The sequence below is a fragment of the Acartia tonsa genome, chromosome 3 (assembly GCF_053477335.1).
Source record: "Acartia tonsa isolate MP-2025a chromosome 3, ASM5347733v1, whole genome shotgun sequence".
Lineage (NCBI taxonomy): Eukaryota > Metazoa > Arthropoda > Copepoda > Calanoida > Acartiidae > Acartia > Acartia tonsa.
In genome coordinates, this window is record NC_137262.1 from 50547674 (window position 1) to 50562413 (window position 14740).

The following is a 14740-nucleotide window of genomic DNA, read 5'->3' on the forward strand; positions in this document are numbered from 1 at the left end:
AACCAATTTAAAAATGTTTGGAAGTATACTAGAATTCCCCCTCCATAAAAATTTTACTCGCAAGTTGGCAAGTTGGGAATGCCATAGAAAACTCCAAAAGTATTAAACACCTTTAAAAAAACCTGATGAAACCAATTAAAAGTAATCCAGACCTTTTTCTTCTTTGTTTTTTATTTCATTACTACTTTTCTAACCCCACCTTTTCACTCCTATCATCTTCAAACATACATATCTAAATCTACTGCAACAGAAATTTAACTAAATATCATATGGAATTCTGGTTATGAAATCCTTATACTAAAGTAACAGGATGTGTGTCTGTGTGTTTGTTTGTACCGAAGGATCTCGCTAACTGCTAAACCGATCGGGTTCTCTTTAACAGGGTAGCTTCTCATAGGTCCCGGGAAGGTTTATAACTATTTTCTTGGGGGAGTGGGACACAGCCAACCCCCCAAAAAATGAAAATACCCCCCTCAACATTTTTTTTCAACTAAAATTTAAAACAAGGGGGGAGGCAACCCCCCCCCCCAAAAAAAAAAATCTAAAATAAAAATTGGGTTATCAAATTCGACTCCCCCCTCCTCAAGTGCCCCATAGAGGCCTCTAGGGGCGTAGCCGCTAGTTATAAATATACAACCAATACATTAAGTACTTTTTACAAAAAGAAGAATCGACTTATATAAATGTTAGTTTTAAAGTGAAAAAATTTGGGGAAGGGTTGTTCACTTTATGGATGCTTATGTTTTAATTATTGCTTTATTATTTGTGCGTAAAGCAAAGTTTTACTGTAAAATTGCATTAAGATGTAGTTTAGCTTCGCTCATATGGGGTTTCTCCTTGTTTTGAAAGATTTATTAGGTTTAATACTTTTGGAATGTGCTTCTTAGAGGGTTCCAAAAATCATCACTCTTTTTTGTAAACTGTGGATTTAGTTGGTAGCTTGTCCAAATATATGTATGTAAAAACACATTTGTAAATTTGTAAAGGTTTTCAATTAAAAGAATTTTTTGAGTTATCTTAATTCGATTTTTACCTTTACAAATAAATAAAAGCAATCATAGTGTTATCTTATGGCTGATGGTTTGATTTTCACCACTTAACACTAAAAAAACGAGACAAAGATAAAGTTTTATAACAGTTTTTCATTGCATTATATTATAGAAAGCTCTCCAAGGATATTAAAATAAAAACTTAAAAGATTAAGGCCCGGGCTAACAACAATGGTATTAATTTTATAATTGTTATCTTGATATTCGTGGAAAATTGTCTTTAATAAACACAAAGCAATACTGGAAAAATTTATAATATTTTTGTTTGTATCTTGTTTTAGAGTGCTTTGCAACCCTCTATTGTTTCAAGAAAAGTTCAACCGGCTATGACTCATTCTTTGCAGCAGCAAAATAAGGTTTACATCATTTCCAATAGCACATAAATAAGATGAAGCTTTGAATGTTTCCTTAAAAGTACCTATTGAGCACTAAACCCCCTTCCACTCTTAATTTTTAAAATAAATTAAATATGAAGTGTGTGTGGGGGCTTTTTCTTGTTTATTTTCTTTTTAGGTTATGTAAGGAACTGTATAACCCATCATGGATAGTGCACCGCAGGCATTGACCCCGCGGGGCTTAAGCATAGGACGAAGAAAACTATCCCCATCTTGGTTTGCCCCGCAGAACTTGGACCCTCTTCTGCATGTTTTAGGCATAGAAGAAAAAACACTAATCTCCCGTTATTTTTTTTATCATTTTAAACTAAGAGGAAGGAAGGGTTTCATTCAGGGCATTTGGTGGTTAAGCACTGAAGTATTTAATAACTTTGATAATGTGATAATTTACGGAAGTAATTGCACACCATGGCATATAGTAAAGATAAATAGTATGGAAAGTACATCAATACAATGGATATAGGATATACAGTGGATATATTGACAGGGAAAAATTTGTCGTTAAGTAAGAATGCTAATATGCACCTCATTTATTGGTCAGTTCGTTCATCCAGTGGAGGATGCGGTAAAGGGGATGGATTTGGGGTTATTGTGATTTTAGCCAGCTGTGAGCGTCACTTTTTCAGAGTATTATAAAATCTGGTGTAACTTCCAAGTTGTAATATATCGGTTATCCATACATATAGTGGACAGAATTTGTTAGTCAGAGTTCTAAAATCAACCATGAAGTCTGATGACAGGCATATTCAGGGTTAAATTTTGTACAGTATACATACATATTGTATTAAATGTTTTTTTCCCTCAACTTTTCAAATATTTAAAAGGTTTGTTTCATTAGATTTACAAAACAAGGAGATTTTAAAACCATAATCATTCAACTATTTTTTGCAGAATATTTGTGTTTTTGTCCTTGTACTCTCCATACATGGGTAAGGTTTTGGACTTTTAGAATCCTGTCAGCAGAAGACTTGCTTCATGATGAAATTTCTCACATTCATATATATTGTTAACTAATAAATTAATAATAATACTAAATATATACAAGACGTTTTCTTATTGGTTGGCTTTAAAACTTTAGAGACTTTTATTGAATTTTATTTGGTTGGTTCATTAAGTTGTGTGTTTCTAAACGTTTCAACCACTGATAGTAATCTACAGAAGGGGTAAGTTTGTGTATCATCATTGAGGATGTACATCAATTTATCGGCCATTGTCTTATCTCTTTAGAACCCTGACTATACCAACACTGCATGCTTTAATGCTACAGTTTGATCCTATGACTCATTCAATTCAATAGTGTCCTCACATATACACTCAAATCTTTATATTAAACAAATGCGGAATGTAATAATATTAGGTAAGAACTAAAGATTTGTTGTTTGAAGCTTGAGGTTTCAATAACTACTTAACTGATTCTATTTTATAGGAAAGCTTTAAATTGGTCCCGGGATGATTTTTGTTCTCTTAATTTTAGATTTAATTCTTGTTTTAGGTGAAAAGTTATGGGATGGTTTTAAGCTATTTATTGTCCCGCTCTCACCTTTCTAATATAGGGTCTCTAGTATTACATAAACTATAAACTATCATGTAAATTTCTTTCACTTTCCATATAAATGAATTCTATAACATTACCCATATTAAAAATCTACGTTCATTATAGTGTTTTACAATTTGTATGATTGCAAGAACATAAAAACAGCCCCAGTTTTGATCCTGCCTTTTTAAACCATGATATCCTTTTTTATCAGACACAGGGACAGGGATATGGTAATTGAAGATTAAACTATTTAATTGTATAAGATCTACAATAAGATATATAAGTTTTCCGGAATTTTAATGTTAGGGGGAGATTTGAAATCTGCATCAAATTTTAAGGATTTTTTTTTATAAAATTCGTTTTTTGTATATTTCTTTATCCAAAAGCGGAAATGCATTTTAAGTTAATTAATTTTGACCAATAGGATAGGTAGATTTTAAACTACCTGCGCTCTAATTGGTTGAATGGTGTACGCCATCCAATCAGAGCGCAAATTTTTTAAATCCACCAATTACAGATGCCAAAATTAATTAACTTAAATTGCATTTCCGCTTTAGATAAAGAATTATAGAAAAAACGAATTTTATAAAAAATCCTCAAAATTTGATGCAGATTTCAAATCTCCCCCTAACTTTAAACTTCTGGAAAACTTATATATCTTAATCTACAAGTTGAATTATGTTATTATTATCTCGATTTTAGAGTGTTGTTCAGGTCGTTGAAGAAATTTTAGGTGACATAAGGATGGATAACTTTTTCAAATAGTACTTTGGTATAGAGTATACCTTTTTTAGTATGTACAATCAAATGCAAAAGAAAACAATACATTTTGTCATATTATTAATTTAATATACCTGAATAAACTTTAACAGGCAGAATTGTTTGTGTTGAGATTCAATATCTCTGTCCCTCTCTAGACACAGGAAGGGGTGAAAATATTTACTTGGCGTACTCGGGGGAGGTGTATAACAATGGATTGCTAAACACGGGTGGGGTAAAACAAAGCAGGTGGCGCTGCTAATTTTTTTAAAGCGAAGCTTTTCTATAATTAGGGTCGGTCCGTACGTCCGTCCGTACGTCCGTCCGTCCGAGATAGTTAGCTTTTTTCGTTAATTTAGGCACGTTAGAATTGTCCTATCGATTTCAAACTTTGCATGGTGATTCCTGTAGTAGTTAGGTACGACTTAGAAAGCGTAGCAACTCTATAATCGTTACCAGAATGTCAGTACGTCCATTTTAAACATATTCATTTTTGTACTTTTTTAATAACAATTTTTTATGTGTTAAAATCATCCGATCGATCTGATTTTTTGATTACTGATTCATATTACAATAAAGTACAATATTATGAGCGAAGCATCTCTATAATCAAGTATTAAAAATGTCAATATGTCCTTAAACAGAATTCTGTATTTAAGAAGTTTTGCAACAAATTTACGTATAATTTTGTCAAATCTTTTAATTTCATATTTTGTATATTCAGTTCTGACACTCAACAAAAGTTAATGTTCGTCTGTCATATCGTTTCAGAGCTTCGCTTTTATGGATGTTGTCATCCTTGTTTCAATAATTAATACGTTGGCAATTAGTAATAAATTCACATCTTAATAACGGTTTTTAGAACATTTATTTTAGAACTGAATAAAAGAATGAAAAGAAAAGTAAAGATTTTAGACATTAATCAGAAAGATACAGATTGATATTAGAATGATAAAAGAACATGCTGTGATTTTTAACAAATTCTTTACCGTCCCTCTATTTTTGGTTTAAATATATTTCTAGCCTTTGCAAAACGGTCTTTCCCTGCAGGGCCATTTCCCATCGGAGCTATTTTACCGTTACTTAACCAAAAGGGATATAATACGTTTTTTTTCTTCTCAAAAGTTCTTTTAGGTCCAAATGGAATATGAGAGAAAGTGGCAATTTCTCTTTTATATGTCTTTCTTATTTAGGGGTTGGAATTAATTAAAGTTTTTTTTTGCTGCTGCCACCCAAGAAAAAAGTTTAATGGAAGTGGTCATGTAAATTTTAACAGGGACAATACTAACATAAGAAGTCGAGCAAGGCTATTATACTCAAAACAAGGAATCTACAGCTGTAAGTTTTATAGTTTCTGTCAGCTGCAAAAAAAATGCGGCAAAAATACTCGACATTCAACCGCCTTGTTACTGTCTGCGAGAGCACATTGTTTAAAAACTTGCCTGCGTCTGTGGATTGCTGACTGACGGCTCCGAAAGGTCCAAAATTGACCCTTTGTCTAAAAGGCTGGGCATTAAAATTAAGGGTTTGCTAAAATTTTATAGAGTACTTGTATGTATGTATGTATGTATTTAATGTAATACTAAAATATAAAATAGTAGGGTTTTTTGTTTGGAGATAAAGATTTCAGAAAATGGTCCTAATTCATTATATTTTTTAGGGTAGCCAAAATCTCTTGAGGTGGTTTTAGGCTAGTTGATTATAAAGTAAAATTGTTAATTTTCGTTATTTACGTAAATGTTTTTAGTAGCGAAGCTACTCTATAATTCACTTTGTCCGTCCGTCAGTCCGTCAGTCAGTCCGTCAGTCCGTAACGCTATGGGGGAAATGGGATTTACTCAGCTCCTATAAAAGATAGAATGCTGAAATTTTTTGACAACATTCCCATCCTTAAGGAGCACAATTGACTATAAAACATCATTGGCGTTCGGACCGATTTTTAGCAGGTTTTAGGCTATTTTTATATTTTTCACATTTTTCTCCATATCTTCAGTGTTTATGGTCCGATTTTCAAAAAATTTTCAGTTACAGATATCAAAATTAAATTTCCCGTCGTTTAAAGGAACAACCATGAAGGCCAGACTGCCTTTTCAGCAGGTTTTAGGCTATTTTTATATTTTTCACATTTTTCTCCATATCTTCAGTGTTTATGGTCCGATTTTAAAAATTTTTTCAGTTATAGATATCAAAATTAAATTTTCCGTCTTTTAAAGAAAACAACCATGACGGCCAGACTGCCTTTTTAGCAGGTTTTAGGCTGTTTTTTATATATTTAACATTTTTCTCCATATCTTCAGTGTTTATAGTCTGATTTTCAAAAGTTTTCAGTTATATATATCAAAATTAAATTTCCCGTCTTTTAAACAAAATAACCATGACGGCCAGACTGCCTTTTTAGCAGGTTTTAGGCTATTTTTATATATTTAACACTTTTTTCCATATCTTCAGTGTATATGGTACGATTTTCCAAATTTTTTAAGTTAAGGATTTAAAATTAAATTTTTGTCGTTTTAATAAAACAACCATGACGGCCAGACTGCCTTTTATCAGGTTTTTGGCTATTTTTATATGTTTTACATATTTCCCCATATCTTTGTATATTTTGATGCAATTTTCAAACTTTTATGGGATATCTGTATCAAAATAATTTTTCCCATTGTTATGAGCATCTTTAATATAATTTACTTTGACCATCGTCATCATGCAAAATAAAACAAGGTTTCATGTTTATTTTATCCAATAAATCTATTCTATATTTTAGTAAAAACCTTTTAAATCTACGTATTCCAATCGACGATTTTTTGTGCTTCGCTACTTATGGATGTTGTCATCCTTGTTAATTGCCAAATATAGAGTAGCTATAATACCGAACCAAAAATGTTGAGTCATATAAAAACTTCTGTTTTCTCCGCTTCTTCAACAAAAACTGCCTTTTGTTTTTTGAGATTAAAAATTAAATGAGATTTTAATAGTTATTTCTCGCATCGTATTATAAACGGCTTTCCGCGGATATAGAATGTACAATTATAAGATTAAAACTAGTTTTTTTAGCCCCGAGGTGACAAAGTCACCGGCTAAAAAAACTAGTTTTAATCTTATGATTGTACATTTCTATATTCGTAGAAAGCTGGATATAATACGATGCTAGACATAGTTTTTTCGTATGTATGAGAACCGGTTCCTATCCACCGGATTCGAATGAATACGAGAAAAGTTATTATTGAAGCTTGAACAATTTAAATGAATAACAACCATTAAAACTATCTGTGGTAGGTTTGTCGTGGCAGGGTTTGGGATGGGTAAATTTATTTTACCCATCCCAAAAAATTTTTTGAGGGGGGGGGGTAATCACCCCTTAATCCCCCCCCCCTTGGACGTCCATGATTTATATTATGTTAATTTAATCAAAATGATTGATAAAATTCAATTTAAAGCAAGGTATAATATACATTTTTAAAATGTTATGTTCATTATTGCAAGAGAAATCAACGCTGATTGACGTACGACTAGAACCTAATTAGGCATTATTGAATAGTTGCGCTACTAAAATTTTTCACCTTTTGTTAAAACTTGTAGCGAGAAAGAAATCAAGGAGGAAGAAAAGGTTTCAAAATATACGTGGATATTATGACTAAGGAAAAATTAGGTTGCTAACGTGGATCTTATTTATTGGTCAGTTCGTTCATCCAGTGGGAGGGGAGAGCATGGGGTTAAAGGGTGAATGGGGGTATCATTATTTTAGACCGCTGCGAGTTTCACTTTATTGGATCCGGTATAACATCCCAGTAATGATATATCCATTAAAAAAGAGGAAAATAGGAAATACTGGTCTACAACGATTTCTAGTCACAAAATTTACTAGCAATTGATGGCTGAATGAATAGAAGGGGTGAGGATAATTTTTTTGTCCATTGTCATATCTCTGCATCTGTGTATAAAAACGCATCCATCAAGTTTGTTTTTCTGCACATATATACTTCATCTTCTTGTAATGTGTAAGGGTCAAGGTGTGTTGACATAAGAGTTGAAAATTAAATGAGTTTATGTGACATTATCATTCGATATATTATTTCTTGGATGTACTCTTTAAGATTATTTTATGTACTCTAATAAATTAATATTCGCATCTGGCTAAATAATGATATCCCCATCCACTCTCCTCCAACTGGATGAACGAACTGATCATTAAATGAGTTCCATATTAGCAACCTAAAGTGACGACATATTTTCCCCTGTCAATACATCTACGTATACTATCCGATATTTTGGAAATAATATAATATATCCTAGTAAATTGTAATGTTCTTTTGAATGTTCGTTAAAATCTTGCTAACTACTGAACAGATGATAGTATCTACTTTGGTAAAGTTTCACACAGTTCCCGGAATGACTTCAGTCAATTTATTTAAAGCCTCTAATGATTAATAAATATTTCGTAGAGGCTGGGTTGATTCCCAAGTACCCCTAATTTCTTAACTTGTATGGTGTTATTCCCTGAATTAGGGGTAGGGGAGATATTCCGCATACCTTTACATATATGGACGTGTGGAAATTTCTTAAAATTTTTGTCTGTGCATACGTTTTTCTGTGTATGTGTGTGTGTGTTTGTTTATATGTTTTTGTCACGTGTGTGTGTTTGTGTTTGTTTGGGGTTGACTCATAGCCGCGCTTACATGACGTAAAATATTAAAAACAAGGAAAGCAAAATCTAAGAACGCAACTTATGTTAAAAAGAAAATAAATATTTGAGAGGACAGAAAAAGTTATAGACATGAGCAAAAACTACATTAAACAGACACTGAAAAAGCTATGTATCGTATTTTAGACTTTTTTTCGTGGCTATTAAATGAAAAATTATTAAAGATTAAAACCAGTATTGGTAGTATCGAGGGGACTTGAGCCCAGGATAACAAAACAGGTATTAATTTTAGGATTTTTATTTTACTACTCGTGAAAATTTTCTCTAACACAATACAATACATGATTATTCAGTATGGTTGAGAACCGGTTGTAATGCAACGGAAATTGATCGGTTTCGAAGCCATACTGCTTTGCAGATCCAGTATTAAGTCCAAAAATATTCCAATTATAAAAAGACATGGTAAGTTATAGAGTTGCTCCGTTTTTATAATATTGTAGGCATAAAATCTAAGTATGGGGTGAAAATTTAAACAGGGAAATTAATCCTTCTCTATATTAGAATTTTATCTTAATTTATTCACTATACATTTTTTTTCGTTTGTCGTTTTTTCATATTTCGTCCTCTTTCTTTCTTTTTCCCTCTTTCTATATGTACGTTTCTTATTTTCTATTCTTTATTCCCATCTCTTTTTCCCTATCTTATTTTCTCTTTCTCTGATGTCTTCCTTTAATTATCTTTCTTTCTCTTATAAATAACCAATTCTTTATTATTAACATCTCCCATAAGATAATAAATTGGGGAGGGGGGAAATGGCCCAACTAATATCCTATTTTCCAGCGAAATAGATTGGAGATAAATTGTAGGAATTACGAAAAGTTTGGGTACTGCTCTTTTGTACCAACCAATCATGATAAAAGATACCAAAGTTTTTAATCAAACCAATGCAATGTTATGCTAACAAAACTTTGGAGACCAGTATAATTTACAGTTCAATGTCCCCTTCTTCCCTGCAATAAACAAAACATAAAAATTACCCCAAAAAAAGTTCCAAATAATTGCTCATGCTCATCGAAGGTTGAATATATGGAGAAATGGGGGAAGTTAAATTTATCATCCATTTACCTATGAGTTACATAAATGGGTGGTGGTTTTGAATAGGGCGTGAACTTCAGCTGATCTATATATATACAATATATAAAATATACTTTATATATACACGATTTAGAGATATATATATGAGGGAAAAGAGAAAGGGAATCTTTGGAGTGATGAAAAGGGGAGATTTAATGGGGGGAAAGCTGTTTAATGACAAGTAAACAACCCTTCTATATAAAAATATTAATATCTTTCTTATTTTGATTTATAAAAAGGCCAATAACAAAACATTTTCAGATTTCAATGAGTAATCCAATATTTTCTTAATTTCATCATTCTGAATCATAAAAAGGATGGAAAGAAAAAGGAAGAATGAGAGAGAGAGAGAGAGAGAGAGAGAGAGAGAGAGAGAGAGAGAGAGAGAGAGAAAGGAGAGGTCGACTATTTTGATTCCCTAGAGAGATGAGCAAGGGGGAGAAATTGCAATGAAAAAGGGGAAATTACATCCCTGATAACACGTGAGGGAAAAGGGGGGCTGGTAAGTTGGGGAGTGGGGAAACATCGGAGGAGGGGGAATATATATATTTTGAAATTTCCCCCGCCTCTCAGAGCACGCCTCTCCCAGTCAGTTCAGAGGGGCAAGCCGGCTGAAAAAGGCATTCGGACAAAATTCTAAAGTATCATATATAGTAAATACGTGAAATTTAATTTCCCTCAAAAAATATTTCATAAATAGTTTCTCGTAATCTGAGTGTGTTTCTGTGATTTTTAATAATTAGAAAGTCTGCAAATTCGATACATTTAAAAGGTAAGCTTAAATTCTTAAATTTTATTGTATAGCTTTTTGAAAAAGGGCAATTATGTCAATAAGCTAAATAGTTTTTCAAGAAATTATAAAAGTAACGATACGAATATAAAGTAAAAATATAATATAATACAATATTATAAAATAATTAGTAATATTGTAAACTTTTTGAGATATAACATAACATATCTATAATACAAAGTAGAATGATGTCTGTCTGTCCGTCTGTCCGTCCCTTAAGATCTCGGTAACCACTGAAGCGATTGGATTCTACTCTTCAGGGAATATACCTACACCCCCAACCCCCCAAAAAACATAAAAATCCCCCCCATTTTTTTTGCTGAAGATTTCCTTGGTCCTTTTACGAATTTCGCAAAAATGTTTTTGATCACCTCTTGGGGCAAAGCCCCTAGAGGCTAGGGGCGAAGTTTAATTTAAAGTATTTAAAGTTTTAAAAGTTTAAAACCCGATAATAAACAAGAAAAATTGTGAATATTTTTAAAGATACGTTGGTGGAATAGCTGTATTATTAAAAACTAGCGGCTGCGCCCCTAGCATCTAGGGGCTCTATATTCGGAGGGCACATAAATAGTCTAAAACCATACCCAGACTTATTTGAAAAAAAATAGCCTAAAACCCTCTCAGAGCCTATAAGAGGCTTTACTGTGAAGAAGAACCATATCGGTTCAGCGGTTAACGAGATCCTTCGCTACAGACAAAAAAAGCTTATTACTTTATATTATAGGATGATATATCATGTCTAAATAGGTCATACAATCCTTTAGTGGTGGTAAAAAGCAGTAACAGGTATTATAGATATGATAAATGATGGAATAATATCTTACTCTCATATGTACTTTAGGAATAATATATGTTTTTATTATGATAGACCACTCTGGAACCAATGGATTATAAAATTATTTCGCAACAAAAGCCAACTTTTTAGATTTTTATTATTGGTGTAAAAGCTTGAAGACTTTTATTCTGTATTCAATCATGATCAATTTTCAACAATTTTAAGCTCCAAGGTTTTTTTTGGCCTCCATTGGGCTTTTTTACTTGAAAATAGAGATTTAACGAGCGAAAAAGTAGTTTAATCTGACGAAAACTGTTTTGAATAAAAAAGTTTAACCAGCTGTATTAAAAATTCAAAAATGAATAAAATTTAATCTTTATTAAAGATGTTTACATGGTTAATCGATCTTTTCTCATAAAACCATTTTAAAAGAACAAAAAAATCAATAGATTATTGGATTAAGTCTTTCTAAAAATTGGAAAATGAAACAAATCCTAAATTTGTCCCTATAGTGTACATATAAAGCAACTGTAGGACTGAAAGAATCGTTCTATAGGTTTGAAACTTGAGTTTGAAAATTTAACCTTATTTCTTTTAATAGTGTTCCTTTAACTACGATACGATTTGAATTATTATTTTATAAGCGTAGCAACTCTTTTAACTGTCCTAAAAGATTTTTCTTTGAATGGTGTATACCATGTTTGAAATTAGGTCAACCTTACTTTCTGATGGCGGGAAAAGAAATTAATCCAATTAGTTCTGTAAAAAGTTTTCATTTCTAATCAAATGTTTTTCATGTTTCTTAATTTGTAACATTTTACATTTATTCATGAGACAAACTGCCGACTTTAGGAAATGTTTTTGATTAAGTTTTCTAAAACATTAATTTTCCTCTAATATTGTAACACAATTCTTTTTATTAATAAACTTTAAAAATTCTGAAACTATGAGATATGGAACTAATTTGTCATAATCGGAGATTTATTGACAACACCTACCATAATTGTTACTTTTTCTTACATAATAAGAAGGTTTATTGTATGTAATTATGTTTATGAATTTATATAAATCGAATTTTATTTTATGTCTTTGTTTACCTGAAATAGGTTATGAACAACGTAATAAACAGGTGCGGTTAGGTCAATCTAAATCAGGGTTATAGGGATAGGTGAGTAGATGAGAAATCTTTCATTCAATTCTTATTGTAAATATCCTTTCAATTTTATAATTTGGAGGGAATATATATTTATATTCCATTAACATATTCCTATCTCCCTGATTGATTAAAGGGAAAATTTTGGAAATAGAAATATTTAACCCTCCCTACATTACTCCCCTACCCCGAAAATATTGAAAAAGGGGGGAAAATAATGTCAGAGGGGGGAATTACAAAATTGAAGATTAACGTATAGATTTGAATTTTCTAATTAAATATTATGCATCCGTTATATTAAAATTAAGTAAGGGTTATAAAAAATATGGAATTATTCTAATAGGACACGAAAATTCATATTTGTAAAATTCTAAAAAAGTTTTATTTCACTGTTGTTCATGACATCTTTTAGAAAATCCACACTCTTACATTAAGCATCACACCACTAGAAACCTACATTTGCCAAGTAATGGCTATAGTCATATGTTTGTTATGTTAATAAGATAACAGCACAAAAGTTCTAAAAATTAAAGGAGGTCAAATGTAATCAGAAGGAAAACTTGAATTCTTCACGAAATTTAAGATTTAATTTCAAGTTTGGATTTAAAAGTATTCACCAAAATGCAAACACAAGAATTCAAATATTCAAACTTTTAGAATTGCTTCATCTATCTAATTTTAATCTGTTTGATTCTTTAAAACTATAGATTTGGTAATATTTATATTTTTTGACTAGCAGCTTCGCCCTTAGCCTCTAGGGGATTTTTTTTCTCTATTGGGTTATTTAAAAGCGGTTGGTAATGTCATATCTCCATAGAGGATTGACAAAATATGTAAAAAAAATGCAATGAAAAAATAATAATTTTCCTTAAAACTATTTTTAGTTCTAACATAAAGACAGACAAACAAACATCCTGCAATGGAAACAGAGTTTAATGAACAAGAAAAATAATTGTCCAGTTATATCTTAGTTATAAAGTTATATAAAGAGTAGCAGCAATAAACAAAAATTTTTCATATGCTGTTTAAACTCTTATTGTGAAAGATTTATATGTTCTGTGGGATTACTTTGCTTAGCAATCTATGGAACATGATTTTAGTATCACAAAATCACGATTATTACACATTGCTTCACTCAATTTTATTTCTTCTGGTAGTTGGTGCATAAAAGATTGTAAATTTCTTAACATTTTCCCCAAGTATAAAGAAAGCTTGTTCAATTCAAAATAATAAAGATAATTGGTAAAATATGAGACACGCAGATAAATTGACAAGTTGAATAACAGATTTATAAGTCTCTAAAGATCTTGTCATCCTTGTTAATATATATTCTACTGCATAGATATTTTATATTTAAAAAAAATATTTGCAGCTATACGATATATAATTTTTCGATACAACAAATTTAAAATATTCAACAAAAAATTGTCGGTTGCAATTTTGTAGCAACCCTTGAGTTTTTTTTTCCATAAGCGAATGATTTAAAAATTGTGAATGAACTAAGAAATTGGGGGGAGAGCAAGAAAGAGTGACGGGGATTGGCAACTGCCTTCAAGGCTCCATAATTTGTAGACGAAAAAAGCTAAGAATTCTTAAGCATTTCAATTTTTCCTTATATAGATTTTAATCATTAAAGTAAAAGAATGGATGGCTGGGGTTAAATAACTGTATGTACAAGGAATGGGGACCCTGTGCCAACCTTCAATATCAGCCAATAGCGTTGGAAATTGACAATCGTTATAAAAGAGCAAAAAGCCATTTGCTAGCAGACGAAAAAGGTCCCCACCGCTGGAACTAGGTAGTTGTTTGGATTATACATTTTTCAAGCCATCACTTTAAAAGATTTGAATGATGCTGTGAGTATTGGTGCAAAAAATATGACGTAACAAAAAATATTAGCCAATGAGAGGCCGTTATTGACCAATGGTAAAATTTATAGTGGACTCTCATTGGCTAATTTTTTTTGTTACGTCATATTTTTTGCACCAATACTCACAGCATCGATTTGAATTAGTGACACAAAATTTATGTAGTCTAGTGTTTCTTATAAAATCTTCTTAAGGCGGCTGTAGTACCCTGGAAAATCTCAAGTGAAGGCAACTCTTTGCATGAACTTCATGCAGCTATCAACTCAGAATATGCTTAAGAGTTTCAAATAATTTTTTATAGTTTTCAAGGGCAAAACTAATTTTTATTCTGGTGTGCTTAAGTTTTTAGCATTTCAGCACGTGTTGGTTGTATACAATCAATATTATAGGATCTATTTTTATTTTAGCAGAGCTACTCTATAACAAGTGATTGTCCGTATGTATGTGTTTATTTTGCTTACTCAATAATTGTTTAAGAAAAAGACTAGGTATAACTTTCTGTGTTTTAGAAATATTGCAAAAAAATTTAATTTAATGAACCATACAGTTATATATATATTCTTTCTGTTATTTCCATTGCCTTAGATAATTAAATAAATTTCCATTTCTGCAAGTTGAAATTAATGGAAGAAAAGAATGGA